Raw genomic sequence first — 16,364 nt, 5'->3', positions numbered from 1 at the left:
ATCAAGCCCAGCTATTTTTAACATAATTCTGGAAGGAGAAAGAGGAAATCAGCTTTTCCAAGGTGCAGCAGAGGACACGTGCTTCAGCCAGAAGCAACCTTCCAGCCTGCTGGAGTAAGGTAGGAGGCTGTGGGTTCATCACAACCTCCTAAGTGGCAATTTGGTGAGCAGGAAAAGATGAGGCTTTGTTTTAAGCTTTACCTTTCTGTTTCTTGCACCGCTCTTGGAGAACAAAATGATGCCACAGGTGCACCTTGGACCCACAGCCTAAGAATTAAACTCTTCTTCTGTCAGTCAGGGTTTCTTCCCCTTCACCAATCATCTTCTATCTTTTTTTTGTGCCTCTGTGCTCTCACGTGATCCTGGGGAAAACAGCCCTTCCTGAGGGACTCTCTTCCAGGTTTACAGACACAGGCGAGGATCTTCTGATTTGCAGCCTCACTGTGTGTTTCAGTTTTGCAACCCAGTTTAAGTGCTTGAGGTTCTGCTCACATTGAAGCATTGCATCCCAGAATAATATCCATGGATGCACAGGAGCAATTAGAGACAGCATGTCACTGAATGTGAGTGGATCTGTGTACTGAAACAAGTCCTTTGCTTGGAGAAGGGGACAAGAGAAACAAAAGGCATGTGTCAGGAATTTAAAATAATCAGATTTGTGTAATAAATGAGATTGAAACAAAGAAAAACCATATGGGAAAGAGCTCTTCCTGCAAATGCAGGTATTTGGGAGAAAGACAAAGACTGGATTTTCCAACCTATATTCATTTTGGGGAATGAGCACTTTCTACTTAAGACATGGCTTTCTCTGAAGGAACAACAAATCCGAGGAAATTTCACCAAAACAAACATGTGAGACCCATTTTTTTAACTTCTGCACATCCTGGATCCAAGACGTGGGGCCATCTAAGCTTTGGTTCTTCCTGCAGATAAGGGCACAAGGAGAAATATGGCCCTGGACCAACACTTACTGTGTTTCCCTTTGCATCACCAGCCCCAGCAGCACTTTGCAACTCCAGTTGCACTGTTCTGCATTTTTATTTCCAACAACCCAGGGGCTAGATGCCTCTGAGACCAGTTGGAGGGTGGAAGCTTGCCCTGGCCCCAAAATTTCTTCTGAAAGCCAAAGGCAAAGGCACATTTTGCAGCAGCAACAGACCCACTGCATCCCATCTCCAAGGAACACCTGCATCCAGCACTCTCACCCAGGGCTCGCCCCAGGCCCACACCTGACCTGCCAGCAGTATGACATGCAGGGACCACTCCCAGGCAGCTGATGGGCAAGCGGGACACCCCAGTGCCAGGAGGCAGCATCCTGAGGCAGACAGACCCACCCGGGCAGCTGCCCCTCCACTGCAGCCGCAGAGCATCCTTGGCTGCCTGTGCGCTTGCCGGGGCAGACTCGGGGGTGCTTCAGGGCCACTGTGTGCAGCCCTGGGAGCAGAGCCCGGCCAGTGCCGCTGGGGAGAGACAGGCTCCGGCTGCCATGTGCCGCCCTGGGGCTGCAGATGATCCAGTTTCATGCCGCCACATGTCCCCTATAATTGTCAGGTCCCTGGGTGGGCTGATGCTCCATGGCGTCACCAAGGCTGGCACATCCCCCCCAGGAGGCCTTGTCACCACACACCAGGGCAGAGGCAGGCATGTGCTGGCATGGACACAGTCTCCATCTGCAAGCTGGTGTTCCTCCAGGGCTCTAACCCCTGTACACCAAAACCCATGCCTTTTCCACAAGAAATCCCCTGCATCCTTCTTGCAGGGTGCCTGGCTGTTCAGGCGCAGATATCCCCCTTTCCCAGGGCAGCAGAGCTGGCCAAGCACCACAGTGCCCCATGGCAGCAGGAAGGGACAGGGCTGGTGTTACCCTGCAGCCCGATCACCATTTCTGGCTCAGGAGAGGGAAGCAGCTCCCAGCTTGTTCCCAGGGGCATCTCCCCAAGGTGCAGGAAGGAAATGCGGCCCCAGGGAAGGTCAAAAAGCCAGTGCAGGGCTTTCAGCGTGGGCAGCTAAGCCTGAGCGTCCTTGCCTTGCCTCCAAGCCACAGCATTGCTTGGCCACATCCTCATCCACGGAACAAAGGAGCAGGAGCAGGGAAGACACCTGCAAGGCTGGCACAACGTGTTTCCCCAGCTGCATCAAAGCACAGACATGCTCTGAGAAATGCAAGGCTTCCCTCTCTGCAAGATCACGATTTCAGCAATCAAAAACCTCCCAGCAGGCGGGTCTTTTTGCCTCTTTCCTCTTCATCTTGCAGTAGTTCACCCTCTCCTCTCCCCAGGAATCATAGAATTGGAGAATGGTTTCCGTTGGAAGGGACAATTAAAGATCACCTTGTTCCAACCCCCCTGCCATGGGAACCTCCACTGCAAGCACTGCTGCAGACACAGGAGGGAACTTCCAATACACAGCAGCTATGCCATCCTCGAGAAAGCACCTCTAGGACATGGCGATGTCTCAGCAAGGCACAGCTTTTTCCAGGTTGGCTTTTGGCTTCCACTGGCGTGACAGGGATGCCCAGGGCTTGTGTATGAGATGCAGAAAGGAATAAACTGGTTGACAGAGCAGAAGGGGAAAAAAGCAGTGCCCAGGCTCAGGGTGTGCCCACAGTGCTGCCTGGCCAGCACATTGCTGACCTTCCGTGCCCATGGTTTGGTGCTTTGCCTCCTGGAGAGCACACAGTTGGCTGGCAGGAGCGCTCAGGGAATGGGGCACAGTACCCTGCTCCTGCACAGGAGCATGGAGCCCAGCACATTGCGCAGAAGGGCAACACAGGTCCCTGACCAACAGGGAGCAGGTTTGTCAGGTGGGAACAGCGATCCAGAGGCAGACGTGTATTTAACATGCACAATCAAAACAGAGAGAGGCAAAAGGAAGCTGGCCATACTGGGGGCTGAAAGGCTCACACTGCTTGGGGAAAACCCAGAGTCGCAACAATGGTGGGATTTGAACCCACACATGCAGACCACAACGTATTAGAAGTCTATCACCTTCCCCCCTCAGCCCCCTCAGCACCTTCTGTTCCCATTGTTTTGGGGAATATTTTTCCCCTTTTTGACCAAAGGCTGCAGAGCTGCGACTGGTCCTTTCAGGTGTCCTCTGGGGAGCCAGGCTGGGCAGGCAGAGCCTTGGCAGCCCATCTGCCTGGCCATGGCAGCCAGCTACCCATCAGCCTGGTGCAGGGCAGCAAGCAGGTGTTTGCGATTCATTTGCCCCTCTCCATGCTCCCTTCAGTCCCTGTATTCAGAGGATGGCAAAGGGCAAGGTGGCATTTGTTTTTGACATAAAATTCTGTGTCTCCCAGGCTTTGTTGCACGTCTCCATCACATCACCATCACCCATCCACCCTCCCTCAACATATGTCCAGAGGGTTTTCCTGCTGGATTCAGCAGCAGTTGTGCAAATTAATGTGGAAGATGGTGGGGGTCTAGCCAGCATACCTCTTTATTTCCCAAATCCCTTGGGGTCTGGAGATAGTTTGGGTCATGTCTCCAGTGTGAGCTGCCCAGGGAAAGGTGTCAGAAGGAAAATCCTTCGACCAAGTGGGGCTGGTGGGACTGAGGGGTTGGGGAGGCTCCAACAGGGCAGAAACTGCCAGCAGAGCCCCCTGCTTGAGGCAGGGAGGAAAAACAGCCTGCAGGCCCAGGCACCACTCTTTCAACTGTTTATTAGACAGACACTTTAACCAGCTGAGCCATGGTGCCCACCTGCCCTCAGCTGTGGGGTGCCCCCCAACACATCTGACCCTCTGCCTACCCTCTCCTCCCATGCCCCACACCGCTGCCCCAGGTCTGGCGTACTCCAGCCCCCAAATACTTCTCTATCTGCCACTGGGAGCACCCTCATTGTTGACCGACCCAGGCCCCTGGCACAGAGAGCCCAACACCTTCCCTACCAGCACCAGCTGGATTTTGAGGCCCCAGCCCCTGCAGGCACATGCTGCCCCCTTCCCCTTTCCCTGGCAGAGCCCTGACAGCTGCCCTCCGTCCCCGCACTGCCCCGAGGTGACTGCATCTGTCTCGGCTCTCTGTCTGGCTGCTAACACCAGCACCCTGAGGGTCCCCGTGACATCACCTGCCTGCCCGGCTCACCCATGAGTGCACAAGACCAACCCAAACAATCTCAGTGCAGCTTCTGAGGGCTCAGGCACCCCCAAAGTCTTCAGTTTTTTGAGAGGTGCATGATACACACTGAGGGACAGAGTGGCCAGGAGCAACGCCCTGGTGCAGCAAGTGCCGGTGACATCCAGTGCTCACCCCACTCCATTTATCTCCTCCTGGCCTGGCTCAACCCCAGCGCTGGGAAGGGGAGCTGGGTAGGGGACCAACCCCTGCTCAGTCATTGCCACCCAGCAGGGAGGCTAAAACGCCAAGGATCAAACACAGCTCCGTAGCACCCTCCAGCCATGCCAGCTGCCAAAGGTGGACATCCACTGGGGAGGAGGTCCCCAACCCCTGGTATCAGCAGCTCCTGGGCACAGGGAACTCCTTGCTCTCCCTTGTACTTGTGCTGGCACACAGGCAGGGCTGGGACAGGGACCCTATGGGGCTGTGGGGGACAGGAGCTCTCCTGGGGCACAGTCCCACATCCTGGCTTGTTGGTCTAGGGCTATGATTTTTTGCTTAGGGGTGTGTGAGGTCCCAGGTTCAACTCCTGGACAAGCCTTCCTTTTAGACACCCACTGCCCTGCTCTGTTTTTTTTGGGGATGCAAAAGGACATAAAGATGCTGGGGGTTGAACCCAGGGCCTCCTACATGCAAAGCAAGCGCTCTCCCACTAAGCATGGGCAAGACTATGGGCCTGGCCAACTCCCCTCACACCCCACTGCTGCCTCTCTGCACAGTGGTCACCCTGCTCTACGTGCAGCACCCTGACCCCAGAAACAGACCCTCAGGGCACACGCTGCTCGCAGTACCCACTCTGCTATACCATGCCCAGTGCTGCTTCCAACTGCCCTTTCCCACCCCTTCCTCCATCTGCTTCCCTGCCCAAACACCCAGCAGCATCTCGCTGATGGCTCTTAGGGGTCCATCCTGCCCACAGGGACATGCCGGTTAGGACATGGGATCGAACCCACTGTTCTGCACACCTCTGCCGTTGCTGTGCCCTGGTTACGCCATGGTCCCTTGTGCCGCTGGGGAAGGTGGCTGCCCCCAAAAGGATGGCTTGTCCAAGAGTTGAACCCAGGACCTCTCACATCCAGAGGGAGAATCATACCTCTAGACCAATGTGCTGGTATGCTGCAATTGATTACATCCCCAGTCTCTGGTGCCCACACAGCTCTTGGCACACTCTAGGAGCAAGGAGGTCCCTCTTGCCATCCCTGGTCCATGGAGCCAGAAGCTGGAGGTGAATTCAGGGTGTTAGTACCCAGCATCTCCAATTCCCACTGTCTCCGGTGGTTTTCCTCCTCAAAACCACATCCCTGGCCATTGCAGTGGTTAAAATGGCCAGTGCTTTGCAGCACCATTTCTGCCTTCCATGGGGCATCCCCCAGAACCAATGTTGCCCTTCTACCTGGCTTTCTCATTTCTCCCAGAAAATCCCAGTTGCTGTTTCCTTCCCCAGCCCTGCAGAGCTGCTGACATTGGGCTTCAGGGGTTTGCAGACAGTGGGTGTCCCTTAGGTGGCGGCAGGCCGGCAAGGGGACTGGGACTGGGAGGACAGCTGTGGGCAGACTCGCAACATGTTTTTCTGCACTCAGCCCACAGGCAGAGCTGCCCACCAGGGACAAGGTGGCAGCACCGTCCTGCTCTGCTGTGCCCCGCTGCCCCTTCCCCACCCAGGAGGGGCCGAGCCCTGGCCATGGCTGAGCCGTGTCTCTTTGCCCCATGGGGCAGCACCTTGCTCCTGGCAGCAGCAGAACTGTCCCAGCAGAGGGGACAGGCGGCCGAGTTGTGGCTGGATAGTGTGCCCCATCCCTGCAGGGGCTGTGCCCAGCGGTGAGTGGCCCAAAGCAGGTCTTGTCCAGGAGTAGAGCGCGGGACCTTGCGTAGCCTAAGCGCCAGCCATACCCCTGGGCCCAGAAACCGCAAAGTGCAGGCTGTGGCAGGTACTGGCGGGGGGATCAGTAAAGTCCCGGAAGGCCGGGTGCCGCTTTTTGTGTCCGGGCCCTGCCATCATGCCCTGTGGAGCAGAGTGTGTCTGGGCGATGCACTGTGAAGGGTGGAGACTTTCTCAGTTTTCAGGACAAGGGTGTAGGAAGGAGAAGGTGAGGGAGGGGTGGAGAAGGTAGGAGGGTCCCAGGCGGCACGGTGATATTTTCCAGAGTTTGTATGGGTGAGGTAGGTGGGGCAGCGTAATTTTCTGAGGATGGTGAGTGGAGTGGCGCAGGTGTCCGTTTTCCTTCTGCGTGTGTGAGGTGAGGGAGGTGAGGGGTGGAGAGCAGAGGGGAGGGAGAGGGCATCAGCATGGGGCAGCCCCTGCGTGCACAGCGCATGAGGTTGGCCCATGCAGTGTGTGGGGCTGTGGGGCTCCCTGGGACAGCAGGTGGGTGAGGTGCAAAGGGTGCACCATGGCTCGTTGGTCTAGGGGTATGATTCTCGCTTAGGGTGCGAGAGGTCCCGGGTTCAACTCCCGGACGAGCCCTCCTTTTGGGCACCCACCGCCCTCCTCCTGCCCAGCTGCTCCCCCCTCCACTGGCGTTCACCCCAAGAAAGACCCTGAGCCCCCTTCGGAAGGGAAACCATGTGCCCATATGCCCTACGTAGATCCCAGAGACTCCACCACCTCTCTGGGCAGCCTGTGCCAGTGCTCTTATAGCCTCAAAGTTCCTCCTCGTGTTTAGATGGAACTTCCTATGTTCAAGTTTGTGCCTGTTACCTCTTGTCCTCTTGCTGGGCACCACTGAAAAAAGACTGGCCCCATCCTCCTGACACCCACCCTTGAAGTATTTATAAGTGTTGCTAAGATCCCCCCTCAGTTATCTTCTTTCCAGACTAAAAAGACCCAAATCCCTCAGCCTGTCTTCATAAGAGAGGTGTTCCAGTCCCCTAATCATCTTGGTAGCCCTTTGCTGTCCCCTCTCCAGCAGTTCCCTGTCCTTCTTGAACTGGGGAGCCCAGAACTGGACCCAGTACTGCAGATGTGGTCTCACCAGGGCAGAGCAGAGGGGGAGGATGACCTCCCTCGACCTGCTGGCCACACTCTTCTTGACGCAGCCCAGGACTTCTGGACAAGCCTTGCTTTTGGCCACTGCCAGCAGAGGGGACAGGCGGCTGAGTTGTGGTTGGATAGTGTGCCCCATCCCTGCAGGGGCTGTGCCCAGCGGTGAGTGGCCCAAAGCAGGGCTTGTCCAGGAGTAGAGCCCGGGACCCCTAGGCCGTGATGCGCAGGTGCCTGGGCACCGCCAGCCTGTGCCAGGCACTGTGGCGCTGGGGGGCCCCAGGAGCCCCTTTTCAGGGATGGTCCCTGCTGCCAAGCCCTGAGGAGCACAGTAGGGCTGAGGGTGTGTGCAGGGAGGCACCGGCCACCCTGGAGACTTTCCCGCTTCCCTGGAGAGCAGGGTGCCCAGAGGGGAGCAGGGGGTGCCCTGGGCGGGGGGCAGGTGTCCCTCCCAGTTGGCAAGGGCTGGGGCTGTGGTGGCCGAGGAGTGAAGGTGTTGGCCTTGAAATCCAATAGGCATAACGTGTGCAGATTTGCTCATAGCGAGAGATTTTCCCTGGTGTCCTGGTGGGTGCCCAGGCAAGGGAGCTGAGGTGGGAGTCAGGGGAATTCCATCCCTGCAGCTTCTGCGTGGCTCCTGCACGAGGGACCGTGCTCTGCTCCCCATCTGAGTCACCCCCAGCAATGCCTCAGGCAGGGCTTGTGATGGCCCCAGGGCAGGAGGGTGACAGCGTCCCCTGTAGTTTTGCAGGTTTTGCAGAGGCAGGAGAGGTGAGGAAGCAGCCATTGATGTGAGTGGTGTGTGGGGGCGTGTAGCATTTTGGTGAGTTGCTGAGCGAGAGCCATTCATGACCCTGCGCCACGTCCCCAGGAGACCTGGGGTAGCTGATGGCCAGAAGGCAGCAGTGTGGGGTAGCCACCACCTGTACTGTGCATGAGGTTGGCCCGTGCAGTGTGTGGGGCTGTGGGGCTCCCTGGGACAGCAGGTGGGTGAGGTGCAAAGGGTGCACCATGGCTCGTTGGTCTAGGGGTATGATTCTCGCTTAGGGTGCGAGAGGTCCCGGGTTCAACTCCCGGACGAGCCCTCCTTTTGGGCACCCACCGCCCTCCTCCTGCCCAGCTGCTCCCCCCTCCACTGGCGTTCACCCCAAGAAAGACCCTGAGCCCCCTTCGGAAGGGAAACCATGTGCCCATATGCCCTACGTAGATCCCAGAGACTCCACCACCTCTCTGGGCAGCCTGTGCCAGTGCTCTTATAGCCTCAAAGTTCCTCCTCGTGTTTAGATGGAACTTCCTATGTTTAAGTTTGTGCACTGCTAGGCACAGCCCCTGCAGGGACAAGGTGAGGTCGGCAACTCCTGCAAACATCAACATTCATCCCAAAGCCCCTTGGGAATGGGCAGAAGGTACCCTCACACCTCACAGAGAGGGAAGGTAAAGGGCTGTGGGCATTTTCTTGCTGCCCACAGGTGCCAGGTGGGATCCTCACGCCAGGTGTGCCCGCAGGCAGTCCCAGAGCTTTTCTGTGAGGTCTGGGGAGCTCTGCTCTGCCAGCCCCACAGCTATCAGGGAGGGGGTCTGGGGAGGCAAAAGCTGTGGGCTGAACCCAGGGCCTCTTATACACAAAGCAAGTGCTCTCCCACCGAGCTACATCCCCTATGCATGGGGAAGGGTGGGGGCCTGGCCATCTCCCCTCACCTCCCGCCACTGCCCCAATGGCCCACTGCTCACCCTGCTCTGCCCCAAAACCAGGCCACCAGTGGCTGCACGCCACTGTCCCCATTGTTGCAGGATAGAGATCCTGGCCGTGGGGACGTGCCCATGCTAAACACTTTGTCCGTCCCCACTGCACCAGGCACTGGTGTCCTCCTGCCACCCTGGCCCTGGTCCCACTGGGCTGATGCCACCAGCTGAGCAAGGCTGGTGTCCAAACGGAGAACTTGTACAGGAGTTGAACCCGGTGCCTCTCTCACCTGAGGCGAGAATCATATCCCTAGACCAATGAGGAAGAACACTGCAAGGGGCAGGTACCCCCTTCTTGGCCTACAGTACTTAGAGAACTGGATGGGCTGGGATGGGACCTTAGAAAGCTCTTTTTATCCCTAATGGATCTTCACAGGTGCCCCTTGCTCTGCCCTGGCTGCAGGGCTGGCACCTGGACATGGCCATAGGCTGTAAGTGCCCTAGCTCCAAAAGCCATAGAGTCAAGAGTGACTGGACAGTCAAGAGGACCCCCTTGGACTGTCTCTACCAGGTGGGGGATGTAGCTCAGTGGAAGAGCGCTTGCTTCGCATGTAAGAGGTCCTGGGTTCAATCCCCAGCATCTCCAAGCTTTTTGCCTCCTTAAGCCCACCCCTTCCAAGGGACAGTAGCGATAAACTCTACTTCTGCCTCTGGAAGGCATCTTCTCAAAAGATTGTGTGTGCCCGCAAGCCTGCCCTGTGGTCCTCAGGCAGAGCTGCCCACCAGGGAAGAGGTGGCAGCAGGGCCTTGCTTGGTCATCCCTGAGAGACAGCTATGCCCATGGCTGAGCCATGTTTTAGCCCCATCAGGCGGCATCTCGCTCCCTTGGAGGGGTGGAACCTTCCCAGCAGAGGAGACTATGGCTGAGCTGTTCATGCTACCTGTCCCAGGCAGTGTCACCCGATCTGTGCCCAAAATCCTAGCTGTGCCAGGAATTGAACCAAGGGTATGGCCCCACCAGCCCACCACAGGAGAAGGGCAGCTGCCTGGGACACTGCTCTCCAGCTCTGGGTTCCCGTAGGGAGAGACTACCCTGGCCCCCACCTCATCCCTGCTATGGATAAAATCAGTCGCTGTGAGCAGGATTCGAACCTGCGCAGGGAACCCCTATTGGATTTCAAGTCCAACGCCTTCACCCCTCGGCCATCACAGCCCCACACTTTCCACCCTCGGGTGGGGGCACCCCACCTTTGCTCTGGGCTCTGTCTCTGGGGAAAAAAATACTTCCCAGCCTGGTGCAGGACCACCTGCACAGCCCCAGCTCCTCCTGGCAGCCCCAGTATCCACACATGCAAGGGTTGCAAAAAGGGGACATCCTGGGGTATTCACCCATGGCTGGGAAAAAATCCAGGTGCAGCAGAGCAGAGAGCCTGGCCACAGGGCAGGCGCCAAAGGGAAGCACGCTCCAATGCAGCCCTGGAAAACAAGGGGTTTGGGGGGAAAAAAGAACATGGAGATGCTGGGGGTTGAACCCAGGGCCTCTTACATGCAAAGCAAGCGCTCTCCCGCTGAGCTACATCCCCTGGCTGTGGGGAGGATGCTTGGCCAAGTGTGGCGAGTTACCAGGTTTGTCTGTGTCAATATGGAGTCGTTGTGAATCTGACTTGAGAAAAGTTAAGCTACATGCTTATCTTGCACTGGTAAGCACCGATAAGCACCAGGGACCGAGCGAGAGCTGCATACTCTCCTTATCTTGCCAAGACCACCAGGACAGATGGCTCAGATCAGCTGAGTGACACCTGGTGTGAGGCAGAGGCATCACAGCCCGATGTTATTTCAAAAACAGTGGGAGAGCAACCGTGCCTCTGTACCGAACACAAGTCTTGTTAAGAGTTAGTTGGCACGCAATAAATGACTTAGTCCCACCTCGCTAAAAGTATAAATCTGGCGTTTAGAATCCTCCAGTTTGAAGGTGAGAGTTCCAACTACTGGAATGGGCCTAGACCTCTCCCTTCCCCAAGCAGGGACACCTCTTTGGGAAGACTTGTGCCTCTGACTACACCAGATGTTACCCACCAAAACATCGTTAACAAAAGCACTGAACTATTAACTCAAGCTTGATTTCTGCAGTAAGTGTATTTATCAATGGCAATTCCAAATTTGTTATATCTGCTGCCTTAATAAATCATTTATCTTTCCAACTTTCCAGCTTCCAAAACTGTCTCAGTGAAAGTCCTTGACAGGGCTCTGAAACAGGCAAATGTTGACTCTGACTAAGTGGCTAATGTACTTATGTCCTTTAGACATAAACCATTGACCAAGTCTGGGAGTAAGACTGGACATAGCCACACCTAGACTCCCCTCTGAGAAGGAGTTTAGAAAGCAAGGGGGTCCTTTCTGAACCTCGTGACTCAATGGGAGGACTTCCCTCAGCCACATATCAGACTTACACTCTTAACAAGACAGCAAGTCCCCTTCCTGCCCCACCCCTGTCCCACTGCCCATCCTACTCTGCCCCAAGGACCCTGACCCCAAAAACAGAACCTTGGGTCATGCACTGATGGATCTTGGGGGTCCATCCTGCTCACAGGGATGTGCCCAGCCAGGGCATGGCACCGACCCTTCTGCACCAGGTACCACTGGACCAACAAGCTGGGGTGCACCACAGTCCACTCCCACCATTTCTCCCACACAATCTTTGGGGTTGGTGAGGGTGGCTGATACTGCCTTTTGACCCTGGCACAGCCTGGAGCAGGGAAGACCCCCCCCAGGATGTGGGGCCAGCGTTTAGAGGTGGCCACAGCACATAATTGCCCTGGCCCCAGTGGCCATGGGGACGGCTGGTCCATGGGGGTCAGTGGAGACCCCTGGGCACATCATTGCCCACAGAGGGGATGTAGCTCTGTGGGAGAGTGCATGCTTTGCATATAAGAGGCCCTAGGTTCAACCCCCAGCATCTCCATGTACTTTTGCCTCCCCAAAGCCCCCTCGCTGCTCGCTGCAGGGCTGGCAGGTTGGCCCCCAGGCCCCACAGAAAGGCCCTGGGGCTGCCTATGGGCATGGCTGTCCCAGGACTGGGGGGACAGCAGTGGTGCATGGTGGACATAGTGGGTGCCCACACTCCATGCCAGGACACCCTAGAGAGGGAGCTGCCCTACTCGCCCTGCCCAGCCAAACCCTGAAGTGACTGTCAGAGGGAACAAGGGGATGAAAGCCAACAGCTGACCCCAGATGAGCTGTGTACTCCCCACACAAAAGCAGGGCAGGCTTTGCCCAAAGGGAGGACTCCTCTGGGAGTTGGACCCAGGTCCTCCCACACCTGAAGGTGGGACCATACCCCAAGCCTGCATGGGGCTCCCCAGCTTTTCCCCTTGGCCTCTCAGCCCTGTGTTTGGTGTGGGTCCCACCTGGCCCACAGCACACTGGTAAAAGCAACTGCAGAGAAACACACAACTGATACCCCATGGCTTTGCTGTGGGTCCCCAGCCCCACCCACGACCCTGGGTGGTCCCACCTCACAAGGGAGGATTTCACCTGGCCCCGGGGTAAGTGGTCCACAGCTCTTGCCCTTCATTACTTCACTCTGCCTGGGAGCAGGCTTCCTGGCGCGGTAGCGAGGTGGAGAGCTGGGGCTGCCGCGGACTCCAGTCTTCTCCTGCCCCTGTCCCCTGCTGCCCCAGGCCCAGGCCCCTAGCTCACACAGCAGTGGGTAAAACAATCTCTCGCTGTGAGCAGGATTCGAACCTGCGCAGGGAAACCCTATTGGATTTCGAATCCAACGCCTTCACCCCTCGGCCATCACAGCCCCCACCGTTGATGCCCAGCAGGTACACCTGGCCCGTGCCCAGACCGTCATTCCCTGAGTGCCCCCTGTCTTCTTGGGAAGCAGGAAAGTCTCCAGGGTGGCTAGTGCATCCCTGCACACACGCTCAGCCCTGCTGTGCTCCCCAGGGCCTGACGGCAGGGCCCATCCCTGAAAAGTGGCACCTGGGCCCCCCAGCACCCTGGTGGCCAGCACATTCTGGGGGTGACAAGGCAGTTGCACACAGGGGCTCATTGATCTAGGGGCGTGCTTCTCACTAAGGGCGTGAGAGGTCTTGGGTTCGGCTCCTGGACTAGCCCTCCTTTTGGGCACCCACCACTGGCCACTACCACCCAGGCAGCACAGAGCTCATTTCGGACCTGGCCATTGACTTTTATTTCCCAGGGACACCCCGCAGTCACTGGGGCTTTGAGCTTAGCATGACACACAGGAATGTTCCCTGTCCCCAGGGTCCCAACCCTGTGCCCAGGCCCATTGGTTCTGCAGGGTGACCCTGGTGGTGGGGCGGCAGCAGATGGGCAGGGGCTGTGGCCATAGCACCCCCTGTGGCTGTGGGGCAGCCCACAGCTCCTCACAGCTGAGGGCAGGTGGGCTCCATGGCTCAGCTGGCTAAAGTGCCTGCCTAGTAAACAGGAGATCCTGGGTTCAACTCCTAGAGGTGCCTTCCTCCCTGCCCCAAGCTGGGCATCTGTGCCTCAAGTAGGGGTCTCCAGTGGTCCCTCATGCAGATATAAATTCTCAGTCATCCCCTTCAATGGGTTGTGCATCCCTGTGTCCTGGTAGGGCTGGCCATGGCTCCCCGCTTCTCTGCCCTGGTTTGTCCCCTCCCAATGACAGAAATTCCCTGGCACACTCTGGGTGCATGCTTTTACTGAGAACTCATTTCAGGGTAGGACAGGGACAGTCCTAGAGATGCTGGGGAATACCTGGAAGTCTGGGTGGGGGCAGAAAGGACTTGGGAGCGTCTCTGGGAAGCAGAATAGGTGTTGGGGAACTTGCACTTGTGCAATGATGGAGCCCATGGAGACAAGGGGAAGGTGCCCCCTGAGCGTACCAGGGCTAAGGTGGTACCTCAGTGGACATGGGGTCCTGGGAGAGGGGACCCTGGGCACAGGCTTCTGTGAAGCTGGGTCATGGAATCGGGTGTCCTGCAGTGGGTTTCCAGAGCTCGTTATGGGCAGCAGAAGAGACATAGATCATTCAGGGTTGTGTCATCCCTCTTCAGCCCCCATGCAGGATCCTGCCATGTCTGGATGCCGCACACTGCCTTGGGGCACTGGGGGCTCCAGCTGCCCCGCTGGCCCCAGGTGGACTGCGACCCCTCCAGGATATGCCCATCGGAGCAGGTGAAGGGTGCTAGTGGTGGCCACTTCATTGCTCAGGAGCCCACGCTGGGTTACCTGACCTGCAGCGCGAAGCCCACCAGGCATCCTCAGTGGGGACACCAGCAGGCTTCCAACCAGCAGCCCCACCTAGATACAGGAGAGAGAAGGAGGTCGGTGCTGAGGCTGGGGAATATGGGAGAAGGAGAATGCAAGCCCTTCAGAGCTGGGAGAGCTGTGAAGGAGGTTCTCCAGCCATGAGGAGGGGACAGGTAGGCTGGGGGCTCTCCTACCACTCTGGGGACTCAGCTGTGTGGCCACCACTGGGGTCCCACACATGGGAGCAGTGCAGCTGAATCCCATTGAATGCCACGTCATCCTCCATCACCCCCTAGGGCGGCTCTACCTGCAAGGGAACAGAAGTGGGGGGTTATCTCCCCATGGGAGAGGGGTCCCTGGACCAGCTGTGGGCAGCGGTGCAGAGGCTGCACCTTGAATCTGACGCTGCTGGCATAGGAGCCCTTGGGGCACATCTCCAGCCAGGCCCAGGCTCCCCAGGGTCCCCCGCTGGATACAGTGATGACCAAGGCTTCCCTCCCACCCAGGTCCTGCTCCTGCCCCTGCTCTGCAGCACCTCCAAACCCCACGAGCAGCAGCAGGACCTGTACCCCGGCACGGCTGCAATGCCTGCAGCCAGCCCATTGGGCTCTCACACTTAGCAGGGCTGGCAGGAGGGACCTGGCAGCATCTCAGTTACCCTCCCAGAGTGCCAGGGCTCGTCACATGGCCAGGATTAGCTGCAGGAGAGGGCTAATGCCTCTGCCGGGTCCCTCTCCAGGCAGGTCGTCCAGAGCCACTGGGCATCCCAGTGCCAACCAGAGCTCGGGGCGGCGTGGGGCACCTTCCTCTCCCCCTCTGGGCTCCTACTGTATGCAAGATGGGATTTGCACTCTGCCTTTTGCTCTCTTTCTTTTTTTTTGGAGTTAGATGAATAGGCACGTTCACCAACACCTCTGATGGAAATCCCTTCCATCTTCTCTGCCCTCACTCCCCAAGGTGTCCATTACGTGGGATCCATTCACGTGTCCCACTTAGCTTTCCGGTTGCACCCTCCTCTTTCAGAGGGTTATCTTAACTGCTTAACAGCTGTTTTCTGCAGTAATAGCCCTTGTAAGGATTTCTGAGTGTTTGTTTTTTTTTTTCCATGAGTCTCCAATAAGAGACTTCCAGCCACCTCCATGCCAGGTCCTGGCTGCCCGTTTAGATGGCTTCTTCAATTTCTTCCCTCTGGGCTTCTCCATTTCCTCTTGCCAAAGTCAAACGCTACTGTGGGGACACCGGTGACCTCTTCGCTTTGGGAGGATGCAGTGGACCAGGCACTTGCTACTAGATTCCCCCCCCCGGGGCTCAGGCCCCGCTGGGAGTCAAGCCCGCAGTCACCCTGTGCCAGGCAGGAGCTTGAGCCAGCCTCGCCCGCAGGACACGCCAGCCCGGGCGGTCCCCAGCTCCACCCTCACTGCGGCAAAAGTCCCGACGAGGGTGGGATTCGAACCCACGCGTGCAGAGCACAATGGATTAGCAGTCCATCGCCTTCACCACTCGGCCACCTCGTCCTGCCCCGCGCCGCCTCCGGCCCCGCCCCTCGCTAGCCGGCGCGGGGCCCCGCTGCCAGCCTGACGGCGGGCCCCCGCTGCCCCGCCGGGCACGTCACGGCCCGCCCGGCGCGCCATGGGGCTGCCTGCCGCACTGAGGGACGGGCCCGCGGCCCTCACCGGGATCTTTGGCTGGAGGCTCGGCAGCCGAGTAGCTTGTGGTTGCCCTCTTAGCGCAGTAGGCAGCGCGTCAGTCTCATAATCTGAAGGTCCTGAGTTCGAGCCTCAGAGAGGGCAGTGCTTTTGCCGCCCCGCCTGGCGCGGGGAGCCCTCCAGTGCGAGGCAGCGACGTGGACAGGGGGCAGGCCTTTTTGCAGGGCCGCCTCGCGGCGGCGGCGAGGAGCAGGGCTGGAGGCGTGGGCTATGGCGGGGACGGGGCTGGGCCACCGCACAGTCCCCTCACGCAGCCGCGGGGCTGTCCGAGGCAGCAAAATGGCGGCCCGCCCCCGACTCCCAGCCAGAAGGGACGGCAAAAAGCACTGCCCTCTCTGAGGCTTGAGGTTGGGACCCTCGCACCTAGCGTGGCGCCGGGCCTTGCCCGGGCCGTACTCTCAGTCGCCCGACGTCAGCTACCGGCGGCGCGGGCAAAGGTGAGGCTGGTTGGCGGCGCGAAGGGGCGGGGCCGTGCGCGGTGCGGAGCAGGACGAGGTGGCCGAGTGGTGAAGGCGATGGACTGCTAATCCATTGTGCTCTGCACGCGTGGGTTCGAATCCCACCCTCGTCGGGACTTTTGCTGCCACCCCGGGTTCTCCCACCGCGCCCCGGAGCCATAGCGGAGCCGTG

The 16,364-nt window shown here is 58.2% G+C and overlaps 9 non-coding genes and 1 pseudogene across 9 annotated transcripts; 5 read left to right on the top strand and 5 right to left on the bottom strand.

Annotated features, from left to right (window-relative positions):
• Window positions 1-6,513: 6,513 nt before the first annotated feature.
• On the top strand, window positions 6,514-6,585 carry TRNAP-AGG (transfer RNA proline (anticodon AGG)). Its single transcript has one exon. It is a non-coding gene; the product is annotated as a tRNA-Pro (tRNA).
• A 1,529-nt stretch (window positions 6,586-8,114) lies between these two features.
• TRNAP-AGG (transfer RNA proline (anticodon AGG)) lies at window positions 8,115-8,186 on the top strand. Its single transcript has one exon. It is a non-coding gene; the product is annotated as a tRNA-Pro (tRNA).
• Window positions 8,187-9,358: 1,172 nt separating this feature from the next.
• On the top strand, window positions 9,359-9,430 carry TRNAA-CGC (transfer RNA alanine (anticodon CGC)). Its single transcript has one exon. It is a non-coding gene; the product is annotated as a tRNA-Ala (tRNA).
• A 485-nt stretch (window positions 9,431-9,915) lies between these two features.
• On the bottom strand, window positions 9,916-9,997 carry TRNAS-UGA (transfer RNA serine (anticodon UGA)). The gene has a single exon. It is a non-coding gene; the product is annotated as a tRNA-Ser (tRNA).
• A 298-nt stretch (window positions 9,998-10,295) lies between these two features.
• Window positions 10,296-10,367, bottom strand: TRNAA-UGC (transfer RNA alanine (anticodon UGC)). The gene has a single exon. It is a non-coding gene; the product is annotated as a tRNA-Ala (tRNA).
• Window positions 10,368-12,507: 2,140 nt separating this feature from the next.
• TRNAS-CGA (transfer RNA serine (anticodon CGA)) lies at window positions 12,508-12,589 on the bottom strand. The gene has a single exon. It is a non-coding gene; the product is annotated as a tRNA-Ser (tRNA).
• Window positions 12,590-13,778: 1,189 nt separating this feature from the next.
• On the bottom strand, window positions 13,779-15,659 carry LOC141745972 (vitelline membrane outer layer protein 1 homolog; annotated as a pseudogene).
• TRNAS-GCU (transfer RNA serine (anticodon GCU)) lies at window positions 15,461-15,542 on the bottom strand. The gene has a single exon. It is a non-coding gene; the product is annotated as a tRNA-Ser (tRNA).
• Window positions 15,660-15,745: 86 nt separating the features above from the next.
• On the top strand, window positions 15,746-15,818 carry TRNAM-CAU (transfer RNA methionine (anticodon CAU)). Its single transcript has one exon. It is a non-coding gene; the product is annotated as a tRNA-Met (tRNA).
• A 405-nt stretch (window positions 15,819-16,223) lies between these two features.
• Window positions 16,224-16,305, top strand: TRNAS-GCU (transfer RNA serine (anticodon GCU)). Its single transcript has one exon. It is a non-coding gene; the product is annotated as a tRNA-Ser (tRNA).
• Window positions 16,306-16,364: the final 59 nt, after the last annotated feature.

This window comes from Larus michahellis, chromosome 7, assembly GCF_964199755.1.
Source record: "Larus michahellis chromosome 7, bLarMic1.1, whole genome shotgun sequence".
NCBI lineage: Eukaryota > Metazoa > Chordata > Aves > Charadriiformes > Laridae > Larus > Larus michahellis.
Note: the sequence above shows the minus strand (reverse complement) of the source record. Positions and strands in the feature narration are given on the sequence as shown.